At 37.2% G+C, this 18,275-nt stretch overlaps 1 protein-coding gene and 2 long non-coding RNA genes across 4 annotated transcripts in view; 2 read left to right on the top strand and 1 right to left on the bottom strand.

Annotated features, from left to right (window-relative positions):
- LOC310717408 overlaps positions 1 to 18,275 on the top strand; it is a 216,760-nt gene that overhangs the window by 101,406 nt on the left and 97,079 nt on the right. The window lies entirely within an intron of this gene.
- The window catches only part of lrrc24 (leucine rich repeat containing 24), a 31,965-nt gene that overhangs the window by 6,958 nt on the left and 6,732 nt on the right, over positions 1 to 18,275 (top strand). The window lies entirely within an intron of this gene.
- Positions 9,962 to 17,798, bottom strand: LOC310717435. Its single transcript, XR_014530841.1, has 3 exons — positions 16,566 to 17,798; positions 14,611 to 16,325; positions 9,962 to 13,519 (listed from the first exon to the last, which is right to left on the bottom strand). It is a non-coding gene; the product is annotated as an uncharacterized lncRNA (long non-coding RNA).

An 18,275-nucleotide genomic window follows, 5' to 3' on the forward strand; every position in this document is an offset into this window, starting at 1 on the left:
CTATCCACCCATCCAGTCATCCATCCATTCACACAGGCAGTCATCCATCCATCCATCCATCCATCCATCCATCCATCCATCCATCCATCCATCCATCCATCCAGTCATCCATCCATTCTCACAGGCAGTCATCCATCCATCCATCCATCCATCCATCCATCCATCCATCCATCCATCCATCCATCCATCTATCCATCCATCCATCCATCCATCCATCTGTCCAGTCATCCATCCATCCATCCATCCATCCATCCATCCATCCATCCATCCATCCATCCATCCATCCATCCATCTGTCTATCCATATATCTGTCTATTCATTTACTTTCCTGTCATCCATTCACCTGTCCATTCATGAATCCACTCAGCGAGCCTGATTTGTACAAAGTGCTTTAAAAACACTGTTCCTGAACCACAGGTAAAAATATTTTTCTGCGGATAAATGAGACAACCAATATACATTAGACCGCTTTGAGGTGTTGACACTGACTGTGAAAGTATCAGTATTAGTCATACTCAAAGCTTAAACCAAGTTTTGAGAGAATTGTAAAAGAAAATCACTGTATATTATGTTAGCTTTGGGTCACATTTAGCCTATTTTGATGTATAAACTGTACTGCAAATGATCAAAGCTGAGAGGCTTATAGACCTGTGATGTATTGTATTTTTTTTTCCACACTAGGAGTTTCCAGAGCACAAAAAATCTATATATGCCTGGTGTTAAACCCCAAAACCTCAAAAGTACACTAATAAAGAGTTATTTACCCCTCTATTAAAACTGCTTCAGGTGACAAGTTTGGGTTTAAGATTTAGTACAGACTCTATTCATGAGGTTGAGCTCGGGTCAGGTTGGAGTAGCAGACGACTGGCATGAGGTTTATACCTTGTTTTTTTCCATATCCTTTTCAGCTTGTTAGCAGGTAAAGTTTATTTGTCAGAACAAGCTTATTTAGCAGTAAGGGAAGGAGTCTTCTGGTGGGTGAGTGGTAAAACACATCAGACCCCACAATATTAGCAAAAAAAAAAAAAAAGAAAATAGGAAGATAAATAATAGAAAATAGGAAAATGGTTAGTTTTGGCAAATTACTGTGGGTTCAGAGGCATATGTTATGGACTATATTTGATAGGAAAATAATAAATATTGTGATGATAACACCAGATTACCAGCCAGTATCCCGTACATGAGCCCGAATACTCAGTTTTGCTATATGACTGACTCAAAATATAGAACCTCAAATAAAGTTACTACAACATTGACATTTGGGGTATTTAGCATAACCCTTTATCATGAACCCTTTTCCAGAGTGATGTACAAAAGTATCAATGAATAGATCAACACTGGTTCATTAGGCTGCAGACTTAAGATACCATCAGCCTAAAAGTCTGTTAAGAGGAACCGTTTTTTTTTTAATACACAAAAACATGAAACAAACAGGGAAAAATAAACAGTTTCGGGATTTGGTATGTGTTTCACGAAGAGGCAGGTCTTTACCTGTTGTTTGAAGATGGGCAATTGAAGATGGTACTGTAGCTCAATGATTAAACTATTTCCATATGGAATCAAAAAAGTATTCTAATTAAGGCTCAGGGTTACTGATCTAAAAATTGGGGTTAAAATCCCTGCACCACCATATATATATATATATAAAGCTGTTGAACTTCTGATCAGAAGGTTAAGAGTTCAAATCCTACCACTACTAATGCCAAGCCATTGCCATGGCTGGGCCCTTGAGCAAGAACCTTAACCCCTTAACTGCTCAGTTGTATGAATGAGATTGAAAGTTGCTCTGGATAAGGGCATCTGCCAAATGGCATAAATGTAAACGTAAATGTAAGATATGCACTCAACCAGCTGTTCAGACATCTTGGGAAATTTATTTCACCACCTCTGTGCCAGCCCTGAAAAGAATCTTGTGGTGTACCTCCCCCTTACCCTGAGAGAATCCAAAGTTGGCCATGGATTCATCCGTTCATGTTTTTTTCTGAGCTGAGAAGATTCAGAAAAATTGACATATTTCCATTCAGGGAGCACAGTGAGCAACCCTAACCCCAACCCTTTTTTTCCAAGGCATTGTGGGAAAGTTCTTGAGAAGAGGATGTTTTGCGATTAAAACATCAGTGCCCTGACTACTGAATTGCTTTTAACCTAAAGAAGTTCCATCGCCAGTGAAATTTTTTTCAAGGACTCACGTTGCGAAAGCGCAATCTTCAGAGGAGCGATCATAACTACCATCACAAAATATAAATGCCTTTTCTGTGGGCCCTTTTTTCATGTATCATCAAGAAAACATTTTGTCCAGACAAAGAGGACAAATATATCCTCACAAGCACACTCGCATAACAGCCTGCCAGAGAAAGTCTTTTGTCAGCATATTCAGTTTTTTTTGTTTGTTTGTTTGTTTGCATGCTGTTCTGCCTTCATTGGCATCCTGCTGCGCAATCACGGTTGACCAGGACCACGCAAACACACAGTGATCTTGACACGTAAGCTCAGTATTCAATCGCTGTTTCAATACAACCTGTGTCAGCAAAAATAAATAAATAAATAAATAAATCAGCCAGGCTATATCGATTGTCTTCGGGGTTTAAAATATAATCTCTATGGATGCAGCAAGGAGCAGGATGCAGGATGCAGGATGCAGGATTGGCTCTCGAACACAAGCTCGCAATCACTGTGATCACTGGTCTGGTCTGCTTTGGTTTGGTTTTGCATGGCGCTGATATGAATCGTACGTTATTTTGTATAAATGTTTGATGCACAGGGCTCCATTAAGAGTGGGCATTGATTGTCTGGTGTTGTTACAAAACTCTGAAATAGAAGTGATGAGAGTGTAAATACGTACAACCTTGATGGCACAAAACACTTAGCAGGGTGCTGTACATTAGACGGCACAACAGGATGGAGCTGGAGTGCCAGAGAGAGGATAATTGAGTGTTTTTCACTGTTCGGTTACTGCCTCTTATATATAGGTAAACAGAAATACACTTAAGAACAGCATTTACACTGACACACTGTGGGAAAAAAAAAAAGAAAAGCACAGGCATTGACTCAGAAATACACATTCATCTGCATCTACCCAAATATATTCACTCAGACCAAGCCAGATATGCCATATGTAAGGAAAAACATGACAGGGCATGCTGTTATTGGAAATGAATCAAGGACAAGGTGATACAAAACTATACCGTCAGTAAACGAATTATACAGTTGTTTATTTTCCGAAAAGCTGCAGTGTTTTATTCTTCCTACATCAACAAGATCAACAAAATGCTATTTAATAATGAACAGAATTTTGTAACCAATTATAGTTACGTTTATTGAGGTGGAAAGTCTCAAAAAACAAGTTAGCTTTTGTTATCACTTAGGTTACAGCAGCTGTAAACATCTGTTCCCTCCCCGGGGTCTCTCTCCTTCTCCATTTCCTAACTCTGTCTGAGTTAATAAAGCAGAAACTCCAGCTTGTCATGTAACCGAGAAACCTCAGAGTCCTCCATTCCTATCCAAAGACTTTCTGAAAACTTACAAGTTACAGCTTAACCCTTAGTCAGGACCCTTGAGACTGTTAAATTAAATGTCTGGTCGCTGAAAAACTTCACCGTTTCCACAATGATCTTCTGGCCTTTGCTTTTGTTTGTGAAGCAGAACGCATACAAATCCGAAGGTAACAAGCATAACAAGCCCCCGTGTAATTTCTTCGCCATTTAAAAGCATATGAGAATGAGTTTGTTTGATTAAACCATGTTAGGAAAAAAAAAAGGTGCACCCGGTATCTATGTGCAAAATGCGTAGTTAATTACAACGTGAAAGGACAAGTCCTGGCAGATTATCTTTGGCATTGACAGTGGTTTGGATGCAACGCAGGATTTATTGATGCAAATGGCACAGCAGACAAATCCAAAGGGCAAAGGCAGACTTGAAGCCATAAACAAGCAACGTTTCAGACGATCAACAGAGCGACTGGACTAAGCAAAGCAACTCGCCGGAGTAAACAAACATGGTCAAGACATGAATATGGCATTCTCGCTGGTAAAAGCTTGCTAATGTGGGTTGTGGTGCATTGACGTTTATGGTGTGTATATGTAGTGAAGCAGTTATTAGATAGCAATGGGAAGTATGGAGAGCTTTGGATCTGAAGGTCATGAGTTAAAATCCCAGCCACACCAAGCTACCACTCGGGGGCCCCGGGAAAAGGGCCCTTAACCCCATAGTTGTTCAGTTGTATTAATGATTTATAAGGAAAGTACCTCTGGATAAGGGTGTCTGCCAATGCAATAAATGTGAATTTCTCAAGCATATCAGAGTATTTTAAGCCTCTACATTTCACGCCATTCCTCGCTACCCTTTATTTATGAAAACATAATCAACGTCAAATGAGATGCCGAGAAGCCAAACGTAACCCCATGGTTCCGCTGAGAGTGTGTGAGTGTGGAATAATGGGTCATGTGACAGATGTGTGATGAAGCATGGAGTGTGGTGTTTAGCGGAGGAAACAGGGTTGATGTATTGAGTACTGCTCATTACAGCACAATTGTTTTGGTGTTTGCTGATTAAACTTTGCTTCAGAGTCATGCTATATGAATTTGCTAAGTCATATGGGTCGGATGCTATATTATTTGTAGATTTGTCTATTTTATATTTGGCTAATAACTAGATCCTTGCTCCCTTTGGTTGTCCTTTGGTTGTTGTTAACTAATGAATAAACCAATACATTTATTTAGAGGTATAAATTTTCCTGAAGAAACAGACAAAGGTGAAGATGTTCAGACCGATTTTATTTTTGAAAACAGGCTTTTAAGCCAGATGACAGCCGCTGTTGCTTTTTTAGAGCTTATCAACTGTCCGCTAGCAGTTGATTAGTGTGTGTGTGTGTGTGTGTGTGTGTGTGTGTGTGTGTGTGTTCATTGGTTCAAGGACTTAAATCATATTCATCTGATCCGCATCTTCAGGCTTTGTGCGTCTCGTTCCCCCGATAACAGCCCGCTGTGGCAAAAAGGTAAAAGCTCTGACCGTTAGCATTATTCTGTCTCATCAATACAGCGCATTTGGACAGGAGCATTTAATCAATGTCCTCGCTTTTGCACAGTCACCAAGATAATAAGAGCAACTGAGTCACTCGTTGAGCATAATGGGACAATTGAAGGCTGTCAGATTCACCGAAGGAAAGGGGAGGGGGGGGGGGGGGGCAGAGAGACAGAGAGACAGAGAGAGAGAGAGAGAGAGAGAGAGAGAGAGAGAGAGAGAAAGAGAGAGAGAGAGAGAGAGAAAGAGAGAGAGAATAGAAGAGAAGAGAAGAGAATTGGCCTTTAGGCTAGGCCATGGTGTCATGGAAACAACAGACTGGCTGATGGGCATTGATTAGGGTTCAATCATGGGGCTGAACGTGTTATTCAATATTTTACCACAGTCCTGTTGAAAGAGACAATCGGATTAGTCACAAGATGCCGGTTAGTATAGTCTAAAAATCACAGGTTCATATTAATGCATTCCTTCAAATACAGTCATGTGTATAGATACAGCTTCCCATAATCATTTAGCAATCAACATAATCCAATTAAAAAATGTGTAACTGTTGAGATGTTAAGGGTTTTCTGTGAGGGAATGTCCATTGAACACTTTTAGATTCCAGTGAGAATGGAGTAAATGTAAGATTTACTATAGTTTTGGTTATAAGCTTATTAAAAAAAGAAAAACACACTATTGAGGAAGAACGTTTGTTTATAGCTGCTTTAATATAAGTGTGAACAGGTTCCACAGCATCAGCACTTGTTTTTTCATTCGAATGTCTTCAGGATGGAAGATTTTACATTTCTTTTAAGTAAGTAACATGACAATCTGGTAGAGAGAAATAAAATGAGTCTGGTGAGGGAACAGCTGTTTATATCTGCTTTAGCAACTTATTTTGTAGATTTTCCACAATGATAAAAGTTGCTAGAAATGGATTCAATGTACATTGTGTTCTTTTTAAATTTTACTAAATAAATAATGTTGCTATAAGGAAAAAAATGGTGCATTGGTACCTGCATCCTACCATTCCTTCACTGATTATTGTTTTCTATTACCAGTATGTCACATTGCATTTATATTTTGCTATATTAGTTATTGTATGTAAATGAACAGTAACCATCAGTTTATCCCTTAATGATTGCGCCAGTGGCGTCTGTAGCAAAGGAAAACTCCTTGAGATGGCATGAGGATGAAACTTTGTGAGGAACCAGACACAAATGGGAACTCATCCTCATCTGAGTGGCACCAAATGTCCATTCATTAGAGTTTCATCACTACTGAGGTGTACAGTTAAATGCAGAACTGTTCATGCAACCTGTGGACCTGAAACATTGTAGTTAATTTTAACTGCATATTTACAGTATTTATATTAATACACCATTATATATCAATGCATTGCAGTAAAATAGACCTCCTGTCAGCTCCACACACATCTCTGAATCTGAAGGTGAACAAAGTGCTGAGGTCCCCTTGGTGTTTTTTTTTTTTTTTGGCAGCGCAGTTTCTTGTTTTTTGGCAGAAATTGGACTTTTTCAGCATGAAATGATGATTCCACGATGCATCAAGTGACAGATTTAGAATGATTATGCTGAAGAGGTTTACAAAGGGCTGTAACAAACCATGTTGGCCTGTGGACAGATGATTAGTAAGTGGCAACTGAGCGAGCATACAAAGCAGCTGCTTAGACCTTAAACATGATTGTGCAAGTGTGCACAATTTACTTGGATATCAATCCATAATAATTACTGCAAGTAAACCAAGACACAAACTTCAATATTGCATTTAAACAAAAGATCTTTGGGCAAACAATGTGACTTGACATGTGTTTGTCTGTTGGTTATTTTGTCCTGGTCTTCTGCTTTAAGGACTGGCAACAAATTTCAACTGGTTTCATGCAATTGTCCACTATGCATAAAACTGACAGATTGATGTGATCCAGCTGGCATAAAGACAACAGGAAAATGTTCTGCTGGTGCAGCTTTACTCTTGCTATATTAGCAGGCAAAGTGTGTGTCCAACCCAGAAGGCAATATGAGGCTGGCAGCTCATTTTAAATGAGGGAAAATCCTTAATCAACTGTATGTCGGAGTGAGGGTGCCATCTGTTTTGGTAACTGTAGTCATCTTTCAGTCTCTTTCTTATTCCCACATTTAGATGCGAGGGAAAGCAAACCCAATTCAAGCAGACTTGTTTTCTGTAAATGCACACTGTGACTTCATTCTGCCCATATACAAGTGCATCACTACTTCCTTTTTTTTTTTTTTTGTTAAAAGAAAAAAAAGTAGATTTGTCTTCACTTGCTGAAAATATTTGCAGGAAAAGAAATCCATTTTGTACCAGGTAATTAAAGTAAAGAAACAGAAGTCGACTTTGTGAATGCTAATTCTTTTGCAACACAATTGTAACACCTGTTATAATTACACACATTCGTGCTTCAGAGACTTTCAGACTGTTACTGAAGAATATCAAACGTTCGCACTCATCAAATTGCAATTATTGGAAGTAAGGTGCTATAAATACATTTTTAGAAATCAAGCATTTTTATTTAAACCATGGCATCGATATACAATATCATAGTAACCATGGTTTCTATAATAAAACAACACAAAAACATAAAATAGTTGCCAATGTCAGAGCTCTCCTGAAAATATATTTAAAATATAAAGAAAGCTATTGAAGAACTATTTCAGATATTTGACCTTGTTCTGACCTTGCCCCTGTTTGGGCAATTCCAAAATCTAATCATCTGCTCGTTCCAATGATAAGTCCTTTTAAATCTTTCCAGAATTTGATCTCTCGTTCTTGCTAGATCTCGAAGAGACGAACCAACGCACTGACGGATGGACAGACAGATGGACGAAAAAAAAGAAACTGTAGCTAGCAATGGTTTGGGTTTTAATTTCTTGAACATGAAGGTATAAGTAACATCTTTATATGACGAACATGAAAGAAACAATTTCAAACACTTGGCCCTGATGTGAACCTGACCCTGCTTGGATCAATTCCAAACTCAGATCAGACCATCTGCTGGTTTTCAACTGCTTGTTGGGGGAAAAGGATTAGAAATCTTGGATGGAAAAACAAACAGCTGTGGTAGAATTTCCAATAAAACGTGATCAAATCTAAAAGCTCTCAAGGTTGTGATGCCAAACGCTAGATTTAATAGAAAGAAAGAAAGAAAGAAAGAAACTGAAGCAACTAAGACAAATAAACCTTTGAAACTGTCATATACAATTATGTATTATTTTAATACTTTGTTGTAAAAAAAAAAATTTTATATCTTGGGTTTTCCTTTGTTTTTGCTAAAACAAAGACATTCTCTTATTTAATTAACATGCATTTGTTCCTATTCGGCTCACATATACTGGTTCTATTCCTAAACATTACGATTATAACCAGGATTACACAATTATAAAGAACTCATGATTAAATTCTTTGTAAAACAGTGTAACCATATTCTAAACAAATCAAACGCTTTTCACATGATGCATATCGGATATTACAAATGAACAAATAAGAAATATAAACAAACTAATATTAACTGAATACAACAAAACACAGAACAACCTGTTTACCACCTTCATTTACCATAGAAAAACAAGCCAAATGATAATGCATCAAACGGGTGGCTTCTTTGCCTGTCCATAATGTACATCCTATCAGCTATTGGAATTAGTGCTGCAACTAACGATTATATCAATAACTAATAAAATTGGATCGGTTATTTTTTTCAGATTCATCTATAAAAAAAAAAAAAAAGATTCAATAAGCTGTTTTGTTTATTATAACTATATAGAACCCTATTTATGTATAAATGTGTACTTAAAAATGCAAAAGCCGATATGGAGTTTAAGTGTCTTTAATTTTGACATTTTAAAGCTTATAGTTGCTGCTTGTTGAGGACTGCATGGGGGATTTCTCCTTTGAACAAATTCATTCATTCTGCATTGTTTCTTTTTGTAAAAAAATAATAAATAAATAAAAATAAAGGGCTTTTAAATATGTAAGGTGTAAATTGTGTAAATCAAGATTTGTATCGTTTAATGATAATTGCAAACTGACAACCACGCTTTAAAGAAATACACCGACATTTTGATTAGTTGTGAAGATATAAGCATCAAGAATATAGTCAATTTAATTTTGTATAATAATTCAATTATATATGCATACATTAAATAGACAAACATTGAAAACAAACATTTGAATGTAGTAAAGTCGCAGTAAATCACGTTTGAAAACATAAGTTGACTGTTGTAGCAGCAAATGCTATAAAAGAGAATGGAACGGAGAAACGCAGCAAACTAACAGGTTGAAAAAAAAAGGAAAAAATATGCATTGTTGTACAAATCCATAAGCATTCACCAAAAAAAAAACAACAGTAACTAAACATGGAATTATTTACTATTGCTGTTATTTTAGATTCAGTGTTTGTTTGCACCGTTGTAATTGAATCCATTGCTATGTTGCAGGCGAGGTGATTGTTAGCAAACAAACAGTTTACACAGTAGCACTTTATTAAACTATACCATTTTACATGATGAGGATTATACAGGTTTTGCTTCTGATGTTTCGCTGTCATCCGTGACACTGTTTTCTTTTCCTGCTGCCAGTTGATGTACTCTTTATTTCGCAATATCGGCATTAAATGACAACTTTTTTTTAGCGATTATTATCGATTTTATCGATTTGTTGTAGCCCTAATTGTAATTATATCATGTTTTTTTTTTAACTACTGTCAGAGATACAGTATAGCATACAGGGTAATTTATATATAATGGTGTTGGTTAGTCAAGGTTGAGATTCGGTTCAGGAAGACCATGAAATGCGTTGAAGCGAATTCTAAATAAGTTAAATTGGGGGTGGTTCTTATTCTATTTCCTGCATTTTGAGCTATTTACACTGTTAAAAAGTTGGATTCTCAAGCTAAACATCCGTGTTCGTATAAGTTTCGGAAACCTTTTTTATTCGAGTATAGACATGCTCTTCTGTAGTCGCTGTTGCTGTTGTGGTTCTTGATGTCACAGCTTACAGACGATCGCTATGCAAAATAATGTGCAAGCTCGCGGCTCTTTAGCTCTGCCCACGGCACACCTCCAGGAGCTCGGCTGATTTTTTTTTTTTTTTACAAATCTGATCAAATGAAAGACACTTTAGAGATATGAAGAGTGCAATGCTACTCTATAGCTACTCAAGATTACTATGAGAATGGCCGTGTTTTATGTTCCCTTTGAATAAAAAAAACTGCTTATCGTGCAAAAAGCTAAAACTCTATAATGCATACCAATACTGTACAAAGCAATTTCTTTAAACAAATATAGATTTATGGTAAGATAATAATATGCAGGCAAAGATAAACCTTACAATACATGAAATATGATTCATTAGGCTCATTGTGCTGCTAAAATCATCTTTATAAAAAAAAGTTTCATTGGTACCACCTTGCTTCAGGCATGGTGGCATACGTTACCTATATATTCAAATCAGCTTCTTCCTTATGTATATAAAAAAAAAGTCTGCAAATTTTTTTCTTTCATTCAGAACACCTTCAAGATCATCATCAGTTTATTCCCAGCTTCCCAGGTACACAGTTCCATCTCCTCCATTGTTTGGGAGTCTGTTCAAGTAGCAAACGAAACCCTTGGAAGCAAAATGCCGCTTTTTTGCTCACAATTTCTCCCTGGCAGGAAGAGAATAGCGTCTGAGCAAAGGACAGTATGTCTGTACGGCGCTGACGGAAATAGCTTGTCGTTTCTGTGGCAATGTTTATCAGTCCCCCCCTTTTTCTTTTTTTCCAATTTCATGCTTGGGAAAGATAAAATGGCTTATGTAGGGCACATTATATTAATCTAGAACCTCTAAATACTTGCTGAATTAGGCAGCTGCATGAAATATTAACGCCTTGTTCACGCCTCAGTGCTCTGTTTATGTGAAGTTTTTACTCCACTGAAGTTGCTTCAGAAACACAGAGATAATACGTGTTCAAACAAACGCTTTGATCAGATCCGAGTTTCCTTGTTATATATTTTTGACTTTGGTATGTCTTTTTTTTTTTATTTTTTTTTTTAACATGACCTATTTTTTTCCCCCCACATCACACTGTTAGGAGATAATCTCTGTTTACGGTTCCTCCTGAATTTAGCTTTCATTGACATTCCTTCCCAGAGCTGGCATTCTGATCAGCATGCTGCTGTTCCCTTCCACCATCTGGGCTCATCACGGAACATGATTTTGATCTCGACCGAGTATTCCTGGATCTCTATGCAGCCATGCTTTAAATCTGATGCCTGAGGGTTTGTGTTCGTTGCCTCAAAATAAAAAAAAAAGGAGCGCGAGAAGGAATGACAGAAAAGCCTTCTAGGCAGTAGATTTTGATATTTGGATGATTACAGTGACAAAACTCTCCCAGCAGAGTCTGTGAGCTACGTGCCAGGCCACGAGGGGCGAAGCACCTCATCTGTTTATCCTCAAGAGCGAAAACAAGAGGAGCAGAGATGAGGGCGTGCCTTTTTGCCCAAGTCTTTCATTAACTGAATCTCAAAAAAAAAACATAGGTTGCTCTCCAGGGACAGTTCTATTGGGCTGTGTGGAGAAGGAATAGCTTCTAATATTACTTCAGTGGATGTGTTTGTTGTTGGTTGTGGTTGCACTCAATCGTGTGTGAGTTTTTTTTTTTTATATCATTTGTGGCCTCTTTTCTTCCTCTTTCCTTTTCTTGTTTCTCTAGCTCTCTCTCTCGCTCGGTGTCTCCACCTGACAGATTGCACAGCTGATCTTTTCTAACGAGATGCCTGTCATAGATCGGTGCGGATGAAAGCGAGGACAGGAATAATAACCCTGAGAGAAATGACAGCCTTGTGCTCTTTCTACCTGATATATTGATGGTGTACTCGTAGCCGGTCGAGTCACTGTTTCATTAGGAGTCGTCTCACAGCCGTGGTATAGCCACATAGGCTGGCAGTGTATTTGTAAACAGATCTTTTTGTCGAGTGAGGAATACCTATAGGCCATAGGTATTTTTTTTTTTTTGTCATTTTCTTTCCTGTGGTTTTCTTTTTTTGCTTGTAAATTGGGTCTGAGTCACTGATGGATTGACGGTGAAAATGTCAACAGTTTTGTATAATGTCTCATATCACATGGTCTCATCGATTGCATAATAAAAACAACTTAAACTAAAAAAGATATACAGTAGTGGACAGTTATGAAGTAAACGTAATTTTGTTACTATACTAAAGAAGCTTTTCCGTGTTTTTATGTACTTTACTGAGGTATTTCCATTTGGGGAGACTTTAACATCACTGCATTTTAAAGTCATATATCTTACTTTCTTTACTTAACTACATTTTGGTAAATTGATTGTTCCTTTTTATTTGTGATTGGATAAAAACTTAACTTGTCAAGCACGCAGCAAACCACCAATCAGGATCGAGTGTGCGTGAACTTGTTTTGATTGGCACTTTGCAACTGTAACTCTAAGTAGTTGAAACGAAGGTTTTGGGCTCATGATAATTTTAATAGATACCAATCAGTGTTTGACTTATTAATATCATTTTAATAATAGATTGCTGTGCTAAGAGTAGCATGAGAGTTTTTTTTCACATAAACTGAGTTGAGTCTTGTGACAAAAATGATATATTGGGAACATTATAGCCATAACAAATCATAGCACTTGTTTAAAGGAAGCACTTTTACTTTTACTGGAGTCATATTTTACAGAGTGTATCTCTACTTTAACTCAAGTACATGGTTTGCGCACTCTGTCCAACACTGATATGTAGCTGCATTCATGGTTTCTAACTTTTCTAAGGTTGGTGATATGCTTCCTCCAAATACCAAGCAACTATTGTAACCCTTACAGTCAAGATCTAAATTCATGCGTCTGCCATCTGTCCTTTCAAGCACTTTGATTGGATAGAGTATGCTTTGGGGAATTTTATTTTTTTTGGGTGGTGGGGGGGCAGACAGAAAATCATCCACTTTGTCCTTGTTCATTAACATGATGACTGTATTCCACATGCGATTTCTCAATCACTGCTGATGAGGTGTTGTGATTGCGTCAGAGAAGCAGGCTGTAAAATATCAGCCCATATGGAGTTCTAAGTGGAGTTTTATTCTGTGTAATCATCCTGTCACTGATTGGCTGCCTGAATGGCTTGTGCATTTTCTTTCCTTTTTGTTAGTGCTGTTGGTGCTTCATTGTACAAAAATCCTAAATCTCATATATTCAACCATCCATCAATATTCGATACTGATTATCCTACATATGGTCATAGGAAGCACGGCCCAGTGTTCTTCTCTTCGATCTGTTTAATTCATCTTGACACACCGACCTCTTTATGGAGTTTTTTTTTTTCAAAGTGAGAAAGGATGGATCCATATCAACAGCCTAAAGATTCATAAAGTTACTGAGCAAATTAACTTTGAAGATGGATTTGGACTGTAATTAATATCAACAGTCTACTTACAATGGCTCAAGACCAAATATTGCATAAACAGTTTTGCATTTAAGCACCCATTACTGAACAGTACAACAATGATGGAACTGTAATGTCATTAGGGACAAACTTACAATTATAACGAATAACATTATAGGCACTAAAATGTTATCTCCTTAAAGCTGTTTTAAAACAATGTCTATTGTTAAAAGCCTGGAGGACTCAGGGCACAATTGCACACAAACACACACACACACACACACACACACACACACACACACACACACACACACACACACACGCACACACACACACACACACACACACACACACACACACATTACAAACACTTTGAAATGGCAATTAGCTTACAAAACATATAATAAACCTATGCATTGTAGGAACATAGTAGCTTAGTGGTTGAGGAGATGACTGTTACACTGGACGGTTGTGACTTTGAATCCCAGCACGGTCAATCTGCCGCTCCTGGGCCCTTGTGCAAGGCCCTTAACACTCGATTGCTCAGTTGTATAAATGAGATAATTGCTAGTCACTCTGCCAAATGTAGCTCCAGCTTGAAACCTGTCACGCCTTCCAACCATTACTGTTAAACTGTTGTTACACTATTTTTTGGTTAAATGACAGACTGCTTTCTTGTTGTGTGAGAGACATTTATTAGGTTTTATCAGGATATACAGGTTATTTTTGCCTTTTGCAGAATTTTCTTTGATATCTTGTACTGTAAGTAATATCAGTACTGTAATGTCTGCTACAATGGCTCCAGACCACAGGTTGCATTTAATCATCTATTACGTCTATAATCGTCTATTTCATACAGTCGCCACTGACTCACTCATTAGGGACAAACTTACAGTTATTAGGAGCAATCTTATACATTCTTATAACTTATACATACTTTATCACTGTAAAAACAAAAAAGTGAAGTGAATTGAAGCTGGACTTTTCTAGTAAGATCATATAATCAAAAAATATGCCTAAGAAATCAGAAGCTAGTAGAAGCTCCAACTTGCTATGAAACCATGTTAAAAGATATAATCTGAAAAAAAAAAAAGGCAAGCACACTTATCACAGTGAGTCCATCGAGGAAAGCTGGAGGTTATATTGCAATGGATACACACAAAACCGCTCGTGTACTATTCCTGCCCAGGGCTACGTCTCCCATATGCTGTTTGGTTTCTCTCAGCTTTTGGATTTAGGATTTGTGCAAAGTTTGTTGTTGTTTTTTTGCCAATTACTACTGACCTTGACCAAAAGCCATGCAAAATCCGTTGTAAACGAGTGTGTATATACACATATCCAGGTTTTTCAGAAACGCAAAGATTACATCAAGAAGAGAAGGACATCAGTGCATTTTTATTTTCATATTTAAAGTAGAGTTGCTTGCAAAATACAAACGGATTCCAATGAGTCACGGTTAAGTCACAAGTCTCAAAGTTGCTACAAATATACTGTAAATGTGTTCTATTTCACTCTTATCTGTCAGGTTGTTATCATGAGTATGGATTAATTATTTTGTGCTTGCGCATGCAAACCCGGGACCTTCGACAAAGTCAGTTCTCACAACACACTCTTCACTTTATTATGAATATATGGGAAAAAAACAAAAACTTTTTGGTGTGCTGATAAACAGAGCTGTACGTGCACACATCGTTCACTCAAGCTGAAGTACAGACTCTCATGCCTTTAACTCATGTTCTAAAAGTTCTGACTACACTTTTTCACTAAAGTTAAAGTAAAGAAGTTTGGGCTCTGAAATGTACTTAAGTAAAAAATAGCCAATTGCAACTACCTGTTTTAGTGTCACGCTGGGAACTGGACCTCACATCATATTAATATATTAATACAAATCTATTTCAAATGTTGTTACCTAATGAATGTATCCAGGCTGAACATCCACCATATAGAACACATTGCAAAGATGATGATATTCATGTGATCAGGAATGTCTTTGTTTTCAGCCATGTTTACATCGCTGATTCCCTCTGTCTCATCCACATCAACCCCATAATTGTTGTTTATTTTTACCTTGTTCATTGTTAGTTTCGTAGGCTAGCCTTCATCTGTGGTGTGTGATAACCACTAAATGACACACCAATGGTAGCTTAAGAAAAAAAGCGCAATCTAAAAAAGGATTAGGTTGATAGGCTGAGAATGGTGCGCAATGAAAAGAAAAAGTATTGATCATGTGACCATATAGATTAAAACTAATGTAACGAGCCTGGTTTGAAAATCAAAGGAGTATAAATTACAGATGTTTGTGTAAAAAATGTCATAAGTGAAAGTAAAAAGTTGTAAAAAAATTGTAAAGTACTGATACCATAAAAATCTACTCAAGTACAGTAATAATACGTATTTGTACTTTGTTACTTCCCACCTCCGCTGATGAGAAACCCGAATTGCATGATGTAGTAGTTTATACACAAGTCGTTTATAAAAAATTGTAGCTCACTGAAAAATCCCAAAGCTGTGATATTATTTGTGTTTGTGACTGTCACACTATCAAGAAATAGTCCTTCTTGATTTGGTGTGTCAGGATAGAAGTCATGCTGAATTGCCAGAGACACAAATTTCTGTGAGGTTTTTTTTTCAGATTTTTTCAAAATTGAGGAATGTACTTGCAGACCTGCTCCCAGTGCTGATGTTCCCCCCTGAATCAGAATCAGGCACTACACACTCACTCATTCTGGAGGAATTGTAAGAATTGAGTTTTATATAACTGATCCTTTTTTGGGGGGCATGATCAAATCCTAGGATCAAGGTCTCCAGGTTGGCAACTACATTAATAAAATTAATGGTTTTTGGTTGGTTACAGGCTCTGGTTGCCAGAGCCTGTAACCTGCTCTCTAGTTCAATCCTGTTATAGTAAAGCTAATTCAAAGGTTTGCTGCAAAATTAGATCTATGCAAAGCTTTCTATCGTTACCTCTTCAATCTTCTGAGATCTCAGAAGCTCATTTTTACAGTTTCATGTAATGCCTTTTGGCATACACAATGCACCCAACACTTTTTATGAAAGATGAATGATGCAAATGAATGATATACATGTCATAATTGTTGGGTGAAAAGGTCAGGACAAGGACTGTGAAGACTTGTTGAAATTTCAGGAAGCTTGGGATTACCAATTTGTGTATTTTGTAATTGAATAATTTCTGTGTTAAACAAAATTTCTATTGTGCCACACTTATATGAGGCACAATATTCGAGTTTTCTAAATATATTTCAAGGATTTTCTTTGTAAACAGATTAAACACAATGTTGCTCGAAAGCCAACATGGTGCCGTTTTCTCTTTCTTCTTGTCTGTTTTATTTCCAAGCCTAATTAGTCGCTCTTCTTGTTAGGTAGATATTTTTCTTTATTATTTTAGCCTTGCTCTTTCCCAGAGTCATTTTCAATCTGTGCTCTTTTAGCCTTTTGTTCAGCGACTTTGTTCAGTGTTTAATTTACATTTTACTTCCTCACCAATTTTATGCCCCGGCCCAAATCTTAGCTCAAGATCTAATATTATCCAACTTTATTAATTTATTAGTGGCTCACCTCTCTGTTGATGCAGCATTCCACTTTTTCTGAATTTATATTGATGCTCTACCACCAGACACGTCTGAGGTAACGGATGTTTTGGCAGCGATTTGGCATGGTGACTTTGTTGCAGCCTAATATGTGACTGACTCAGAGCTGACAATCTGATCAGCATGTTGTAGTGCCTGTCCTCCATCTGGGCTCATTATAGTACGCAATTCGGGTCTGGATATTCTTAGATTTATATCCCCTCTTGTTTTTAAAACGGTGCCAGAGGCTGTAAGTTATGGGTGTGTGATTTTGTAACCAGGTCTTCATCAAAGAAATGAAAGACTGAGTGACATAAAAGGCAGTAGATTTTGATTACAGCAAGAAAGCTTCTCCACGGAATAGCAGAGCGGCATAGAAAAAAAAAAAACACTACACCTCGTCTATTTATCCGAGAAAACATAAAAGAGACAGAGCGAGAGATGCAAAGTGAAAAAGGACTCCTTAAGACTCCATGTGCACCTCTCTTGCATACATCTTTAATTAACCAAAGCCCGAAACAGAAACTGTGAAGCGTTCTCTGCAGAGGCTGTTCTATAAGGCTGTGTGACGCAAGAATGGTTTCTCAATCCGTCTCAGTCTGCTTCGGTTTGGCTTGAAGTTCTCTGTCAGTTAATATCACACGGTCTCTTTTCACTTTCTCCACCACGATATTCCATTTTCACATACACTTGCTCATGCATTAGATATCTGATTAGGCTCCTAAGGTGTGCACACAGTCTTCATTCTTTTCTTATTTCATGCCGCTATTGAATTTTGAGAAGAAAAAAAATAAAAGGTCAGAAAGCTGCGGATTAATTTTCGATCAGCAGCTCAGACAGTGTTGCCAGCTGTAATTCAAATCAAATTTGTATTAATGTGTTCATTCTAATACTTTATTGTTACTATAGGAACTATTAATTCACAGGTAGTTAAAGGCCATGTTTTATCTAGGGCCATTTAGCCATGAGCTCAGGAGAATAATTAAGAATGAAAAGAATATTTTATACTGCTCAGTTACAGTTTTCTCATCACTGGAAAATGTTCAGGACAAAAAGTTTTGGTTGGTGTTTTTTTTTTACGAACATGACAACATAAAAATAATAGAGAAAATTGACCTGTTTATAGAGTCTATATCAAAAGTGATAACAGGAACTAACTTGTTTCACAATGACAAATTGTTGTGTAGTATGAGGCATAAAGCCCTTCAAGACCAGCTGATATTAAAAAAGAATCAACTTTACACCAGGCTACATCACACCACTGGATTGTTGG

This window comes from Silurus aristotelis, assembly GCF_946808225.1.
Source record: "Silurus aristotelis genome assembly, chromosome: 22".
Lineage (NCBI taxonomy): Eukaryota > Metazoa > Chordata > Actinopteri > Siluriformes > Siluridae > Silurus > Silurus aristotelis.